Below are 18,152 nucleotides of genomic sequence, written 5' to 3'. Positions count from 1 at the left end.
TAGCCATGACTGTAAGAAACAATACCCTGACCATCCTCCTGAACTTGCAAGGGACTGGCGGAATGAACTTGAGCATCTCACCTTGGTCAGTCACTGGTGGGCAGATGTTTGCCCTCCTCCCCTCTGCCAGGGAGGGGTACCAGCAAAACCCAGGTGCTTATTGCTACAGATGGTCCAGGATTTGTAGTTTCTTGCTTCTCCTCTTCTTCCTTGGTAAATAAAACAGGCTTAATAGTCATCTCATCTTTTGTGGTGGCAAGTCGAAAGTAACTCCCCTAAAATCCATAAAGCCTGACTAGCACAAAACCATGCAGGAACCACGAAATCAGTAGAACCAGTGGCTGCGGCTGCAAGCCTGTCTGATGAGGCACTCATGGGACTGGAAAGAAAGAGGTGAGGAACACATTTGGTTGCCATGAATACTGAGTAACAATATATGTGAGCATGTGAAGCGGGCAGCGGGGAGCTGTGCAGCGCTCACAAACAACTGTGACAAGTCCCTTTGCTGGGATAATTTGATCTAGCACAGTCAATGGAGCATGGCAGGATTATTATGATCATTATTTATCATATGTACTGCAGAAATTTTTTTTTTGATGGTGAGAGCTGCTAGTGTTGTGCTAAATAAGAGAAGATCTGGTGCCTTCTGTGATGAGTGACTGGAAATTCAATGAAAAGCCACTCCTGCATTCTGTCCAAATGCCATGGCATGGTTGCGATAACTGATAGTTCTGTATATTACGGATATCATTGTCTGGCCATACCTGTAATATTCTCCACACAGCCAACTCTGTGTGCTTGTGTACAAGTACCTGTGTGTGTGAGTGAACAGCACTGTACACACATTAGTGTTGCCAGCAAAAAGACTCCAAGAGCTATTCCCCCAATTTCCATGTAAATTATCCAAAACTAAGTGACTGGTCCTTCCCATCCATGGCACATCACATAAGCTCATCATCAGGCCAGGCTGCTGCAGGAGTGGGACAAAGGGCTGATGCTACAGTCTGGTTTCCATGGCAACAGAGGAGGGGTAGTGAGACCAGAAATGTTGCAAACACCCCTTTTTCTCACTGCAGCCCAATGCACTGTATTGCAAAAGACAGTGCTGTTTTGAGGGGGGTTGAAAGGTGGGAAGAGTCCAAATGCCTTTACCTTTCAGGTTGCAGAGTTCTTGAAATAAAAAGAAATGGCAATTTCTTTTCTCGATGTAGTTGCAAATAGAAAGGAAACCCACCACGCAGGCCTCGTTTTCTGCGTGTTAAATGCGTGTGTTCTTTAAAAGGCAGTGGTTGGCTGCTTTTCCGGACATGATGTGGTTGAAGCTGTCATCGTAATGGAAATTCATTGCTGTAGCTATGGTAAATCGAGTTTTCTGCCTGTGCTGAATGCATTAGTCTAATGAGATGTTTGCAGCTGGAGAGCTGAGCTGCTGGAGACTTACACTATGCTAAAAGACAGGGAGAAGATGGCTTTTGCTGGGATCTCTGTGACAGTGCTGAAAGTCCTCTGCCCTTTGGGTCCCAGTGTCTGGGCTCTCTAAAGACTCTGCTCAGTGTTTTAGCCTAAGCAATAGGTAAGGGGAAAGCATGCTTCTTCTTTTTCTTCTTCTTCTCTGCCTGGTGTTTGTCATCGAGCCTTGTGGGAGCAGTTCTTGTTCTGCCTGTCTGTATGTGGTAACTTTGCAGTTCCTCAGTTAGAGACTCTCTTTGCCAAAGCACACCCTTACTGAGCCCTGGGAACAGTTCGTGTGAGGAGAGGGGCAGCAGATCCGCCTATGCTGCCGGCTTGTGCTGCGCGGCAGCAGCAGCGGGAGTGTGCCTCTGTGTGTGTGTGTGGTGTGTGTGTGTGTGTGTGTGTGTGTGTGCATGAGGTGGTGAAGACTTCTAACTACAGAGCACTCTGCATGAAGTGTGACTTCGGGCTTTTCCAAAAAAGTTGGTTTGGGTGGTTTTTTTTTGGCTGCCAGGTAAATGCCTCTTTCATTTTAAAAGCCACTTATGTTGCAATATACATAGCAAACAGTATTTACATCACATATTCTGGGGTTTAGTATAGTTCATAGAGCAATGAGCTTAATTATAATCTCCTCATATCTTCAAATCAGATGCTAAGTTGGATTTTTTTCCTTAACTGAAAACTGGAGGGAGTGATACTGTTTATACGCTGGGTCTTTCCTTCGAGACTTATGAAACGAGAGATGCCAAGGAGCACACTTTAGCACAGTTGTCTATGTTTGTCTTTTCAGGTGTTTTAAAGCTAACTTTCAGAGAGGACGGAGCACAGGGAGGCAATGTGCGGGGGCACCTGGCTAACTCTGATGGTCCCTCCTTAGCTCTCAAGCCCCTGCTGCCATCCCAGCCTGCAGCCTACCGCTCGCTGACAGACGGTGAAGCCTAGCGTGGTTCAGTGAGTATTTTTGCCTTTGAGATCTGGGCACTGTCTCCCTTTCCATCGCTGATGAATGGCTGTGAGGGTTGGTTTCTTTGCCTGGGGCTCCTCTGATGGCAACGGGTCCGGAAGAAAGAAGTTGCTTTTGGGATTGATGCATGTGGGACTTGTGGTAGGAATAAAGTTAATCTGGTGAGCTGCAGGAGGAAAGTTGCTTGAATTCTCAGCTTGGAGGGGGATTGCTGCTTAATCCTGGGTTTATTTCAAAGAGGCTTATGAAGACATTTTTCTCAAGGATAGACCAAGGTCTTTTCAAATTGAATTAAGGCATAGTGAAAGAGGTAAAGCAAAGAAAGGAATGTTGTTTGTGGGAGCAGAGCTGAAGTCTAAAAACTATCTTTGTGCTACAGGAATACTTAGAGCATCCTGCATCCCACTGTGTCGCCAGTCCCTGGTGCAGCTAAGCACTAGGCAATCAGATGTTGGCGTAAATCAGCATAAGTTCCTTGGCTTCAGCCTCATCTGACACCAGCTGAGGATATGGCTTGGAGATTAGCAGATTCAGATTTTGTGATCTTATTTAGATGAGGTGCTTCCTAGTCCTCTCCAGGTGCAGGTGACTTTGTATTTTAATTCAGATGTCACACTGATTTTCCCAATCAGGCGGAGTGCCTCTGCCCCATCATACAAGTTATTTAGCTGATACACATGTTCTTCAGATTAGAAAGGCTGCCAAGGACATAAGCTTTTTAGTGATGGAGTGTAGAAGAGGGACTGGAAAAAAATCAACCAACAGGAAAAGTACATGTGCTGAATGAGATCAGAAACTTTGCAGAAGGTATACCTTGAGAAACGCTTTGTTGGTGAGCACAGTAACTCAGATATTTCTGTTCTGTTTACTGGAAATGTTTAGTTCAAGTACTTCCTTGTGTTTTGTGGGGAAGAGTGGGTAAAAAGAGGCAATTTTCTTCCTTGGGCAATCAGTGACTTGCTATGAGGTTTCTTACCTACTGGGAACACATGACTATTCAGGTGCTTGTTTGTGGCTATGGGACCAGAAAGAAGAAATTGCAATGGGAAGTTTTTCCCTCAGTTCCATGTTTGACACAGAAATTTGGGGTTTTTTTACATATTAAAAAGAAAAAGTTTGAAAGAGAAACATGATATAGCACCTGATCATGGTATGTGGGGATACCCTGAGCTTCAGGAGGCTGAGATGTGACCTTACACAGATGTCTCCCCAGCATTTTCCCTCCCTCAAATGTAGGTAATATTAAAAAAAGGGAAGAAAACCAAGATGATCACAGGTTGGAAAGTGAAGTCACAAAGTGGGGTGTGGAACAGTTCTCCATTCAAGCCTGGTAACAGGAGACAGGCAAGCTCTGCCAGCTGGGCTCCTGCCCTCTCCCTCAGCCAGCGCTACTGGAGAGAGGCAGCTGAACAAGGGCCTCGCTGCTGGGACAGTGTCTGCCCTCGGTGGGGATGTGTCCATTCTTCTCATTCCTGGCCATGCTGGGACCTCTGGCATTCTTGCAGACTCCCCCAGCACCCAGCTCTGGTAGGATGCAACTCAAACCCAATAATAGAAAATGGGATGATTTAACTAATTTGTTGAATCATCAGAGTTGAACTTTGATGATCCTTGTGGGTCCCTTTCAACTTAGGATATTCTATGATTCTAATTCCACAGCATCACCACTTCTCAGTGGGCTCTGCCCAGAGGTACTCAGGGGCTCCTTTCCAACTGTGAACTCACATCTCTAAGGCTAACCCATCTTCCTAACACTAGTTTGGAAACTTCCAGTGTACTTTAAATGGAAGACTGAGGCGCTCCTCCTGCAAATGATGGGAACCCACACATGCCTGACAAGTGAATATGAGGCATAAAAGCACAGTTCATGTAAGGAAGAGCTTCAGGAAATAGTTGATGTGAGTAAGACAGCAATGATTTCTGTTAAAAATTGAATGAAGCAAAATGTTTATATTTGATAACACTGAAGTCAGTAAAGCCCTGTTATCTTCAGGGGATTTTAGTTCACTTTCATAAAGTATACTCAATGGCCACATGTTGTCTTAAAAAATAAAAAAAAAGAAGAGAAACCCCCCCCCAATTCCATAGAATCCTGCCCTACAGAAGTAGTTCTCTAGAGCTTTAAAACAGTGCAAAGGAGCCAGCTTTATTTACATAAAACACTCCCAACTGAGTTCTCCAGCTGACCATTAAGAGCAGGTGCAGCATTTAACAGGTGAATCTCCTTACAGTGAGAATGAAGAATAATTGGTTTACTTATGCAAAGAAAAATATTCCAGGCTCACCTTGAAGGGAAAAATTAATTACATGTATTAATTCTGCCATAACAAGTTGCCTTATGTGGACTTTGTTTCCTGTACAAAGGAAGCAAAATTTTCTCTTTATTTTGCTGTATATTAAAAAGAAACTTCATTAAAAATTATGTGTGAAGAGATTACACACTGTTCTGTCAAACAGAATCATGATATATGGGTGCACTAAAGGACTGGCTAATTTGCTGTTGACTAATAAAATTGAAAAGAATTTATACTCTAATCTAGCATCTTTGAACCAAATTTTTCTATGGATGAGAATGACTGAATGGAAAAGAGGCAATGTGCAGTGAAGGTGAAGTTATAATTTACTAATTAAAGATTTAAAGTTCTGATATTCTTTTCTTTTAATAAAATCTCATAAAGATGATGAACCTGTAAGTCATTCATTAAGATTGGCTGTTCCCTTTAGGAACTAATGTAAATTTGGCCCAAATAAAGGATTGCCCAGAGAGAATCTGGATGTGTAATTATGTTCCACTGAAGGATGAATAATTCCTCTTGAACTGAACAGTTTGCTGTTGCCCTGCAGTTTATACTGACCCCATCTTTAAAGGTGATTCTCATCATGCAGAAGAAATGGTGCTATAAGTGCTAGAGTGTTTCTCCCTGCCTAGGAGTTTGTTGCTCCGTTCACTTTGGGTATGGGATGCAAAGGATGGGGTTTCCTTCCCAAATTAGTTGGCAGTGCGGCCAGGAATATGCCTCTGGTTTCTTGCTTCTCTTACCTGGCACATGCATGGACACCAGTATGCTTGGCATGCAGAACGTCAGACTGACAAAGCTTTTGCAGGAGCCAGCCGTTGCTCTTGTTGCTTCAAGTATTTATATATATGGGGCTCCCAGGAGTATTCCCTGGCACTGTCTTCATTTACAACATGTGTGACTGAAATTGAGCATTTGGAGCTTGCCCCTAAATTTCTCTGGATGCTTTGGTTACTCTTCTCCTCACAGAGGGTCTGCTTCCCTCTGCATCTTGGCGTACACAGACCCTGGGTGCCCACGCAGATCTGCTGCAGCTGGGGGCAGGAGGAAAGGGGACTGAACTGGGTGCAGGGCAGAGGGAGGGCTAAGGTCTCACTCCTTTGTTAACCCTGTCCTCACATGCAGGCGCTGTCCACCTTCCTGCCACCATGCTGCAGCTCCCAGATCCCATCTTGGGAGATGAGCAGCTGGCTAAGGCCACCTGCAGCTCTATCCCAAATGTGTTCTGGTAGAGATATATTTTTCTCTACATCTGGAAGTGAAGCAATGCCTGGCTCTCTACATTGGCTCCCATCTCAGCACAGGGTGCTGGGGAGTAGCAGCAGCTCAGCTGCTGGACTTCTGCTGGCACCTGTGAAAGCTTTGCTTTCCCAGAGAGAGTTACAGAGGGGTAATCCTACAGCACATGAAAGAATAGGTGTTTCCTTGTGACATCATCCATGATTTCTAAAAATTTGTAAAAAATCAGCTGTATTTCTCTGTGTCATGCTCCTTGGATGTGAGAGCAAGTGTGCACGTGCCTTTTGCTGCGAGTTGGGTCTCTGAGAGCTACCCTACCTCTCTGTTATGTAAATACATTTTTCTAATGCTTGCTTTCATCTCTCCATGTCTCTGCTTGTGTGCCAATGGTGTGAAGGCCGTACAACAAAAACGTGTCATATTTTACTTGGCGGGAGGTGCAGGGAATGTACGAGATGCCTTCTTCTTTCAGCCCGTCTTCCTGCAGGTGTCACCCACCCAAGGTTTCAGTGTGAGTGCTTTCTCTTTGAAAAGTGGTTTGGATTTAATGGTGAGGACATTTAGGACATTAATGGTGATGACAGGCTGTCCCCTCACCTCACCTACCTGTCTGCCTGCCTGCCTGCCTCCTTGCCAGGGAGGATACCACAGGCAGGTAGGTTTTAACCCAGACCTTGTCTTGTGATGCGGGCAGATTCATTGATAATCACCGTAGTTGTCATCCTAAGAGGCTCCAACAAATGTTTAGGGACTCTATAAACTCCCAGTCTGAGGAAATGTGTCATTCAAACACCTAGCTTATCAAGGCAGGAGAGAGGAAAAGTGGGAGTGAGACCACCACTGGTCTTGTTTGCTGGGTTGCTACTTCTGTCCCTTTGCCCCAAAATCGGTGTCTTGGCTATCCTCTGCTCTCCGAGTGTCTCCTGCTCCTCTCTGACCCCACAGCGCAGCCTGACTTTGGGGTAGAGTGGGCAGAGCTGAGCCATAATGCGAGTACTGTGTGCTACAAGAAGCACTGGAGGCTCTCCTGGGGAGGCAGCAGGGGGGTACAGCAACACTGGGAGGGGCACAAGCTCCTTTGTAGTGGGGGCTCCATTTTACAGAGTTGGTGTGTAAAATGATTTGATTTCCAAAGTATAATCAATCAGAGGTTTACTGCATCAGCACCAGTGGGCACTGTGGGGAGAGAAACATGACTGGAGGCAGAGAGCAAAGATTTGGGAGGGAGTCTTCAAACCTGGTCAAAGACAATAGTTGGACAGAAGAGATTTTGACAGGAGAGACAGGCACTGAATGGCAGAAAGGGGAGCTCTGCGGTCTTAGATAAGGTTAAACCCAAAAGGCAACATTACAAGAGGAGATTTCATGTTAAAGAACCCAAGAGATTGCTTAGGGGTTTTTTTGTTTGTTTGTTTGTTTGTTTTTTGGGTTTTTTTTGTCTCTGCTATTATTTTTGTTTGAGGCTGAGCTGGCATCATGCCTGGCCATCCTGAACTGTCCTTCCAGGCAGCCAGACAAGCACAGTGGTGGTGCTAGCCTCTCTGTCTTGGCTTACACATGGCTATGCAGGGAAGATACCCGCATACCTTCAATGCTGTGCTCTCAAGCTTGGATAGATGCAGCAGATCAGAGCTATCATGGGGATTCTGGAAAGACTAGGCATTTCTTGCTGACTCCCATGAAAAACCTCACAGCACCAATAGGGTTGCAGTCCAGTAGTGCTGTGAAGTCTAATGGTAGATAAGTTCTTTCAACATACGTATCTGCGTATTTACATGAGCATGTATGTGAATGGGAACTACCCTACAGAACTGTGCAATATGGATAGAGAATTTTTTCTTGTTTTCCATCTGAAAGAATAAAACAGTGAATCAGTTTTACTTCATTTATTACCACTAGGAAAAAATATCTTGCGGAGGACACATCCATTTGGCATGGCATCCTAAAAATCATACACAGAGAACTGAAGGAGCACTTCAGTAATACCTTATCTGATGCATTGTTAAGATCTGTTTTCCAGAGAATATGTCTGTTCTCTGCCTTAGAAAAGCATAGACCTGGTGAGGGCTTTTGTTTTGCAAATGGCCAGTGCAGATTCTCAAGAGAACATCTGTGAGAACAAATGGCGAAAAAGGTCTCCCTCTTCTTTCCTGCACCAGATGCTGTTAAAGGAAAGGCTCATATTTTGATGCTGGGAAAGAGAGATTTGCAGTGGGTGGCCCATCTTTTCAGGGTGAGCATGCTCCCTTTCCTACAGCTGCTGAGGAGGCAGTGAGCGAGCAAGCCGGGGATGGGCCATGGCCCTGCTCTGGCCCCAAGGGATGAAAGGGACTCCAGTGCCACTGGCAAGCAACAGCAATGCAACAAATAGTACTTCAATGCAGATGTATAGTAAAGACACATACACAGACTAAAAACTAATAGATGTCTTCAAGAAACTATTTATAATCATTATTTATGTATATGTGGAGACTCAGTACCCTTTTCCCTGTTGCCTTAAAAAAGTGTTTACAGCATTTATCTTCTGGTTTCAACTGGCAGCTTCCATCTATTTCCCTATAAACGATGAATGAGATGTGCCTAGTAACTGTCTCTTATGGCTCAGTAAATACTTGAATTTATTTGCATATTAAGTTGGCCACATTTATATTGTGCTCACTAAATGCAGCAACACGAACTACTACACAGAGGAGGCTCGTTGGCCATTAATGTGCCAAGGATTTATGTGAATGACTCCCTTTAACATTAATGGAAGTTATCTACACAAATCGCCTTCCGATGGGGGAATAGACCATAATGTATGTAAATATATGTTACTCACTGCTGTTTAGTTATTCAAGGGGATGCTTAGCAATCTAAAACACTGCTCTGGTGTTGATACTTGATCAGTTTTCCTTAAAATGTGGGAAGAGAGGGTGCTGCTTGTCATGTAGGTTGTTGTGCCACATCTGAACTGGCACATACTCAGAGGTGACTGCAGCCCCTCAGGCTTCAGTGGGACACAGGAGAAGGAAGTGTTCTGGAGTAGAGTCCTTACTGAGCTGGTGTTCCTTGTGGAGTGGGGACAGTTTTGCTGGGTGGGATGCAAGAGCCGGGAGAAGATGGGTTCCTCTGTCCCTTCTAAGCTCCCTGTGCAGCTGGGTGAGGCATTCCCCATATCCCACCTGAAGACTCTGCTGCATGCCCCAATGCTGCTGCCTCTCAGGAGAGGTTGCAGTGACCCTTCTGGTTTTGGCAGGCTCGGCTCTCCTGCCTTTACTCTCTCACTTGGGAAGCCCCATTTGTGCAGGTACGTGAACAGCATGGCTTGGCTCTACCCATGAATGCAGTGTATGTCTGCCTTCCCAAAAAAATTATGTCCCTCTGCAACACTGGGAGTTTTGCTGCCGGCTGCCTGGAGCCCTTGGGGACTGCTGGACTGGCCCAGCTTCACTGTTGGAGGCTACAGGCATGGGCAAGCTGTGCTCCAGGAAGAAACTGGCTTTTCTCCACCTCTGCATAGCTCTTTCCCTCCTGTTCTGTCTGGGTGAACGGTAGCAACATGCCTGGGAGTGCAAGTCCTGCTGTGCGCTTGCCTCAGCTCAAAACCCTTTGTGCAGCTGGGGCAGGAAGGGCATGCAGTGAAGGCTGAAGCTGGGTGTCCTGGTGTCCCAGCTGGGAACTGGGGCTTCTCTCTGGCTTCTCTGCAACACCAAGGAGAAGCACAGTGGCTTTGACTGAGTTTCACAGGGAATGTCAGGGAGCCCATGGTGCTGAAACTGAAATTCTGCAAGACCCAGTGAAGTGGATCTGTGCTGTTTCCCAGGGGAATGTTTTAACACAAACCTCTCCTTTCTGCGGCTCCCTGTGCCCAGATTGCCTCCTGTGGACCTTCGATCTGTTAGCATAGAGCTCGTATTGCCTCTGGGCCAGGATGGAAGCCGTGCTCTCGGCTTGCTAGCAAGGACTGAGACTGGGACTGACACTAGGCAGTCAAATTTCAGCTGCAGTTGCTGTCCCCTCAGCTGTCTTGGATATTGGAGAGCAGTGAGGTGAAAAAGATGCTCCCAGCTTTCTGGCTACACTGTCCTCCTTGCCAGACCTCCCTCAACAACACTAACACACTGTGCAGAGCTGAGGGTATTCTTTTTCCTATTGGCCAGAAAAAACAGAAGCCTCACATGGATACACATGGCACTGTTGCCCTGCTGCTCAGGAGGCACTTTGCAGGTCTGATAATCCAGGGATATTTATCACTTATTGCTTTTTCCTTGGTTGTGTTTATTGGGCACACCCTAATGTGTTGTGTTCCTCAGGGGGTTGCTGAAGTTGTGTTAGGCAACTGAAGTTAAGCCTGTGCAAACATCTTTCCCTCTCAGAACATGGGCTTTTTGGGTGATGCTAAAGGAAAAACAGAAAACATAGCTGTTCCTTACATCTGACTAGATGCAAATTTGCTCTGAAACAAAAAATCAAGTGATTAGGCTAATGGGACTGACCACAATGTTGCTATTTCAGCCCACTTCCTGGGCAGACCCAGCTATCTCTCGAAATCCCTGTCTGATGCTGAAGATGGGCTCATTGTCTGGCATTACATTAGACAGACCCCAGCAGCCCTCACCCTGGACTCAGGGCTGTGCAACAAAACTGTTCCTCATCCCAGAGCCAGCCGGGAAAACCTACGTTTTGATAAATGCTGTTCTGCTTAGGCACTGGGACATTTGCTCGGTACAGCTCAGCTGGGTGGGTAATGTTTTACCCTGTCCCTGCATGACCACAGGTTTATGTATTTGCTACATGAGCATTCAGGAGCTTGTATGAGTCAGGGAACTCTGCAGCAGACCCAATAACCTCCTGGTGGCCTGTGGTGGTTCTCCAGGATGGTTGGCTTTGAGTTGTGCAGTATGGGGAGAGACACCTGGGAGATATCTTCAACTTCAGAGACATTTTTCTTAATAGGAATATTAGAGATGGTAAAATCCCTGTAATCTCAGGTGTTTCAGAACTTGTATTAAATTTGCCTGCCATGGCTGTTACCTATGATTTCTAATTAAATGAGATTATTAAACCGGGAGACAATACTGCAAAAATTATGATGGATTTTTTTTATCCTTATCCATTATTTTTACACACTTAGCAGTGTCAGTCTCTGACAACAGCAGGGACCAATGCTGAGGTGGCAAAGAAACTCAATTCTTTGTCTTTGTTGAAAAGAAAGATCTGCTCAGGTGAACTACCATTAACCTCATGACAGGGCTTTTATCTCTCGGTCAGTGTAGATCACGTGGAGCAACATGCTCTGTCCAGGGAAGGTCTGATATTTAGTGGTGGACTTTGCAGTGCTGGGCTAACAGCTGGACTTGATGATCTTAGAGGTCTTTCCAGATGATTCTAAATGATTCTATGATGCAGTCATTTATTTACCTGTGCAGGCAGTAGGCTGCCATACGACAAGAAGAAAATGAAGGGTGATTGGGGTATGTGATCTGGAGGGAGGCACACAGATACATTTTCCTCTGTGAAAGGGGGAGAGCAGGACTGATTGAGACTTCTGGTGGGTGATTTATTCTAATTAATTTGGAGGCTGGGGAGTTCTCTTGAACTCATTAATATCTAGCTCCACAGATACAGAGGTCTCATGCAAAGGGACATATGGGCGGGGATGATGAGCACGCAGCAGCCCATCATCCTGCCTGGGTGAAAGCTTCAGAGCAGGCGGGGAGCTGGGAAAAGAAAAACATGATGTCCCATCCCCTCTCAGTTCCTTTTGGGGACTCAGAGCATGACTTGGCGAGTGCAGATGACAGCAAGCCCTATGGGAGGTTGTCCCTGGGGCCAAAGCGGAGGAGAGCTTGCCAGAGAAGGAAAAAATTGCCATGCATGCCCATCTGTGTGCTTAAAGACATCAGATGAGCTGGCTTTCCCAAACATCATGTGAGATTACGTGATATATTGATCTGATGGCAAACAGGGCTGTGCTTGCTTCTCAGTTATTTTCACCATCAGTGCCAGCACGCAGGTACATGTGTAACCATGGGGGCTCTTGTGTCTGGCACTCTACCAGCTAAATGAAAGTGCAGAGGAACTGGAACTGGAAACGATGGTCTTGCCCTGTACTCAGCCTGTATCCTAGGCTGTGACTGCAGTCTTAATTACTGCTCCATAAAGAAGTGTTGCTAGTCAGAAATATTTTAATTTTGTATTGTTAGTAAGTCCAGGAGACAGGGTACTATTTTTTTTTCTTTCTTTTTTTTTTTTTTTTACAACAAAGAAATAAATGGCAACAGAATAAATAAATAAAGTCAGCCCCTGAAAAGGTCATATTTGCCTACAGTCACAGTTTCTTATGCTAAGTTTGGGACAGTGAAAAGCCTGACACTCTAGACCTGCTGCCTGATGATTGCTAGAGAGGGTAGCTCAGGCTGGTCAACACAGGTGTATTAAAGCATCAGAAGAGAAAAGGTGTACTGGGAAGGCCAGGAGAGTGTACTCCTTGGGGGAATGTATAATTAGAGGAAAGTGGAAGGAAAATGAAATGAATTAAGTCTGAAATCCCTCTAGGTATTCAGGAGGCTTCAGTCATCATGTGCTGTGGATGGCACTGTGCCACAGTCCCTTGCAAGTGTGGAAGATCTCTCTGAATGAAGTATGTTAAGACTATCTGTTCTCAGAGATGATAAAGGAGCAAAGAAAGCTTGCGGGGAAAATAGGATAAACTCTGAGAGAAAATGGCTTCAGACAAAAAATTTGGGGCATAATGATGACATGGATGGTGTTGGATTCTGTAGGAATTACAACACAAGAGAAAAAATCTGACCTTGGGCTTTAAGGTGCAGAGGGAGGAGTTTTCAGCAGGCCACTTTACCAGTTCTGTTGTGGGTATCTGAAACACACCTGACCCACTGGCATTTAGAGACTGCCTTGAATTTTCAAGAGAAACACAAGGAGCATTTTAATCTGCCTTTTCCTTTCCATTGCAATATCACAGATATTTCATGAAGAGAGACACATACCAACTGTCTAAAACACTGTGCTGCCCCAAAGACCTTATAATCTGGCCATGAGTGACGTGGTCACACACAAATAATACGAAAGGATGACTTACCTCCATCCAACATCCCCATTCCCTACAGAGGGGCAGGCAGAGTAAACTGTGACCCGCAGACATTTTATCTGTCCCATAATGACTTGTGCTTTCTCACTGGCAGAAGAAAGGGGTTAAAAGCTGAAATGTTTTATTGAACAATTTTGAAACAATTTTGCAGGGAAGTGATGCACCCAGGGCCTGGAGGTTCTTATGAAGGCTTCTGGATTAGGAGGATTTGTGGGATGGGGAGCAGAACACTCACCTGGCCAGGGCTCGTGCAGGCACCCTCAGTGCTTCTCACTGAGTGCTCACTGCGCTTGGCAAGTGTTGGAAGGAGATCTCCCTTCCTGAGGGAGGACAGGTGCCACCAGTCATGACTATGTGTTGCTTCTCTAGTGATTCATGTACTGGCACAGTCCTCAGACACCAAGCATCTCCTAGAGTCCCTGCTGTCACCGAGTATGGAAACCTCTGTGGTACATTGGAATGTGCTACAGTGGGTGGCTGTTGTCATTCTCAGGCTGTGTGTCTCAGCCTGTGCATGGAGACATTTCTGCCTTGGCAGACACAGGTATCTCTGTAGAGCTGTGATGAGTTATCTTTGTTACCTGAATTGTACAATTTAATTAGAAGAAATGTAACCAGGAATGGAAGACATTGCCATTGTACAAATCTCTTGCCAATTTTGTGATACAGACATATAAAAATGACGACAGCTCAGTAAATAATTCAATACATTGTGGGGAAGAAATACCTTCATGCAGGGGATGAACTCTTCCCTGGTCCCACAGTGTGCTGTTCTAGAGGCTCAAGCTGTACTGCAAGAGCATATATGCCTTCTGCTAGTGCTCTGTGTTTGCTCTCTCCAACCACTGTCAGAATTACACAGGGGCCAAACTCTGTGATTAGTTTCCATAACATGCCTGAAAGCTTTCCATAGTTGCCCTGGGGCCTGGTTTGAAAGTGTGTCTTCTACTGACAGGCACTTGCAAGCACAAACCAACTGAAAATTCATTCAATGGGACCTTTCATCTGGGTTGTGTTTTTTTTTAAAGAACAGCAAAAGCAGACATTTAATCAGTACAATTTTGCAAAATCTATTGCCCAAGGTATGCAGACTCTGACACACAAGCCAGCTGGAGAGGTTTTGCTCTGAATATTGAGTTTCTAGGTGATGAAAACAGGGTTGTTGCCAAACACTATGTAAAAATCATCTAGAAAACAGAAAATGGTGGTTTGTTGGAGAGGGAAATGGATGAAAACAGCTCTGAAAAGTGAAGATTAAATATTTATTTAGAAAACGAATTACAGATATAGTCAAATGGGTAAACTTTACTCTAGGTGCTATGTGCTTTAGTAATCAGCCCCAGTTAGCAAAGCTTTGCTCCCCAGTCACAGTGAGCCACTCCTTGTAAACTTGCTGCATGATATTCCCATGGTTCAGTCTTAGGTCCAGAATATTTTGCAGTTTCCCAGTGTGTTTTGTTACAGATATATCCACTCTGCATTTTGAGTGCCACCTGCAGACTCCCCCAAAAGACAGATCCAGTGTCCAGGCAGACAGCAAGCCTGAGAGTGGCCAGAGCTCACTTTCCCAAAGAAGGGTGTACCAGGGCAAAGTCACAGCTGATGGCCTGAAACACCCCCACCATGCTCTGCCAGTCTGCCTAGTGGTCACTTAGGCAACAGAGTTTTTCTGCTGGAGTGGGAACTAGATAGTGGGGTGACTGCTAGTTCCCAAATAGTCCTGGGTAACACAGCAGGCACTAGCAAGTGATGCACATGCTGTTCTTGCTCCTGAACTTAATTAATAAATTAATATCCTTTTATTTATACTGTCCCATTACAATGTTAAAATATGTGGTTCGAATATAAATGTATCTTTCATGTGTGGAAGTGGAAGCTTTCAGCATCTTCAAAATCTGTGGTCCCTGAAATCTCTATAGACAGAAACATAAGAGCTACTCCTGTTTATGCCAGAAAAAAGATGAATCTTTTATAAGTATTATTTCTCAAAATTTAATATAAAAGTGCATCACATCCCTAAGGAGTAAAGTTAACTTTATGTGAGAAATGTGTGAAATTCCTGCCCTCTGTCCAACAAAAGATATTTCCCTACCGACTTTTGTAATATCAGTTCTTCAGATTTAGGGGGTGAATTTATTTCTTGGGACAGATATCTGTGGTAGGAACATCAGCTTGTATGTACTATCCAGTCAAGTGTGTTGGTGTTGGAAAGAAATCATCACAGAGTCAGTGGCTGGCTATTTCTACTAGCAGAATGGGAGGCAGAACATGGGATGATGCAGGAGCAGGGGGACCAGACATGGCTGCTGAGCACCCTGGGTTCCCCAGCTGCGATATCACTTGTGTGCAGTTGCAGAAGTAGTGGGTTGCTTCTTCAGTGCTCAGACTTCCTGGAGAGCATATTTTATTGCGAAAGGGGAGGGCAGTTTATTCCAAAATAGGCACGTTAGCCCTGGTGATTTTATGTAGTAGATATAATCTGTCAAGGAAGGAAGAATGGAAGTTTTATCTGATATTTTGGGCTGAAGAAAGGTGGGGAATGATGGTAATTGTAACCAGGATAGAGGCCGTCTCTGTGTTAAAGGCATACTTACTTGACAAAGTAATTGAGGATGGTAGTATGTAAGCCATAATGAAACACCTAGAACAGCACAGGAAGCAATAAATACCAACACAAAACCAGACCACCTCAAGCTGTTCATTATGACAATTTTCTCTTTTCCAATACAAAATTTGCTCATATTTCTTATTAAACTGAATCTGGGGAAGACAGGGAGTTTTTCAACTTTTTCCAGTCTCTGTGCTACTGATTCTGTTAACTCCAGATGATTTCAGGGACCAGCCCAGGTTGTCTCCCTGGAGCCTTCTCCAGGCTGAACTCTCTCAACCTATCTCCATAGGAGAGGTGTCCCAGCCCTCTGATCATCTTTGTGGCCCTCCTCTAGACTCTCTCCAACAGGTCCATGTCCTTATGTTGGGCCCCAGAGCTGGATGCAGCATCCGGGTAGGGTCACACAATAGCAGAGTAGAGGTGCAGAATTACCTCCCTTGATCTGCTGGTCACATTACTTTTGATGCAGCCTAGGATATAACCGGCTTTCTGGGCTGTGAGCACATGTTGCCAGCTCATGTTGACCTTCTTGTCAACCAGTACCCTCAAGTCCTTCTTCTCAGGGCTGCTCTCAATCCAGCTGTGTTGACTGCACCACATAGCTTGGTGTCATCAGAAAACTTGATGAGGGTGTTCTCAATCCCACCGTCCATGTCACCAACAAAGATGTTAAACAGTGCCCATCTCAATACCTACCCCTGAGGAACTCTACTTGTCACTTGTCTCCACTTGGACATTGAGCTGTTGACTGCAACTTTTTGAGTTCAGCTGTCCAGCCAATTCCTTATCCACTGAGTGGTCCATCCATCAAATCTGTGTCTCTCAAGTTTAGCGACAAGGATATCATGTGGGAGAGCATCAAATGCTTTACACTAGTGCAAGTGATTAAAGCATTTGGCTTCTGCATAAGACAGAGGAGATCAGAAAGAAACTAACTGCATTGAAAAAAAGAAGTTTGTGCTTTCTCTGCTGGTCTGAAAGTTATAGATAAATAAGATATTGCTTTGTGTGCCTGTAGTTCAGGAATGCCAGCTTAATGGCGCAAGGTTCCTGGTAACAAAGCTAAAGGCAGAAGAGAAGAGGACTTCTGGAAAGCAATCTATAAATCACACCGGCAAAGTGTGTGATCAGAAATCAGGATGTCTCAACTAGCTTGGCTGAATGTGTGAAACAGGACCTGCTACAATACAAAGCCTAATTTAAATTTAATTGCTGGCTCAGAATCCCAGCCTCAGTTTTATGGGCTGAACATTCACGTATTTTCGGAAAGATTTGTTCCAGTGTCATATAATTAATTACTTAATGACAGACATACCGGGCATCTTCGAATCTCCAGCACTTGGGATTTGAGCTGGGGAATCTTGGTGTGGAAAATCACATCTGGTAGTTCTGGGAGAAAAGAATGATGTGCTCTGCATTACAGTCTTCCCATTCACTGGAAAAGTTACTTGGTTCTGACTGCACCTGGCCAGAGGCATGGTAGCAGAGAAGCAGGTGGAGGTTGATTGCAGCCTGGAAAGGCAACAGCTCTTCACTACACCTCCCTACATCCAGAGGGATGCTGGTGAGGGATGCAGGCTCTCATGAGCCACCTAAGCAGGAGTATAATGGCTTGGTAAGGAAGTTGGGGAGAGGACCTACCACCTTCTGAAACTTTGCAGCCTGTCAGCAACAAGGGGAGAATGCTCAGATGAGGTGGGAAATGTAAGGAGGTGAAGTGGAGGCAGGCTGATAGGCAAACAGAGCTTGAAAGTCTGCCGGAGTGTCTACTTGTATAATAAATACCAAACTTATAATCCTCAGCCCTCAGCCTGAGATCTCCATCCTGCCTCTTTAAGGTCACAGAAGGGGTTTTGTACGGCTCTGGAACTGCACCCCCAGCAGTCCACTTCATTTTACCACCCTCAGGATTTCAGGACAGGGGATTTTAAGAGGGTCTTTTTAACAAAATGAAATGGCACCTCTGCATACACAGATGCTGAGGCAGGAGGCATAAGGGTAGTGAGAGGAGGGATCCAAGTTCTTTGCTGGTACCTTGTCTTGCAAATGATAAACTACACTCAGAGGCAAAGTTCTGCAAGAGGAATCCCACCCTCTCCTGCAGCTCCTTGTAGTGTGAGACTAAGTCCAGGCATGTTTTCCTTGTTTGTCTTCAATATCAGAAGTGGCGATACTAGCTCGACATAAGAGAGAAGGAAAGAACTGCCTTTGCTTTCTCCCTTTTTTGTGCACATTTGGCTTGCCCATCTCAGCAGAGTGACCCTTGCCACTCGCATGGCCTTGTTGCATCCATTTTTCACATCTTTCCTTTGGTGCTCTGCCTGTGCTCACTCACTCCCCATAAAGTTTCATTCCCTCAATTCCCCGCTACAGGCTACTCATCTGCAACAAAAACGTCAGGCCAAATGAAGAAAGGTAAGATCAAGAGGCGAGGCTGGCCTCGGCTGCTCCTGGGGGTCCCATTCTCACCAGGGTTTTCAAGTTCTTCTGGCT

At 45.2% G+C, this 18,152-nt stretch overlaps 1 protein-coding gene across 1 annotated transcript in view; it reads left to right on the top strand.

Annotated features, from left to right (window-relative positions):
• The first annotated feature begins 1,364 nt into the window (after positions 1-1,364).
• Positions 1,365-18,152, top strand: part of SCML4 (Scm polycomb group protein like 4) — a 71,144-nt gene continuing 54,356 nt past the window's right edge. The window contains exons 1-2 of the mRNA XM_027634158.1: positions 1,365-1,573; positions 2,246-2,406. The gene's annotated coding sequence lies outside the window, so the exon portion shown is untranslated. The remainder of the gene's footprint in view (positions 1,574-2,245; positions 2,407-18,152) is intronic.

The sequence above is a fragment of the Corapipo altera genome, unplaced genomic scaffold (assembly GCF_003945725.1).
Source record: "Corapipo altera isolate COAL_440 unplaced genomic scaffold, ASM394572v1 2b, whole genome shotgun sequence".
Taxonomy (NCBI): Eukaryota; Metazoa; Chordata; class Aves; order Passeriformes; family Pipridae; genus Corapipo; species Corapipo altera.
This window is presented reverse-complemented; position numbering and strand designations above follow the sequence as displayed.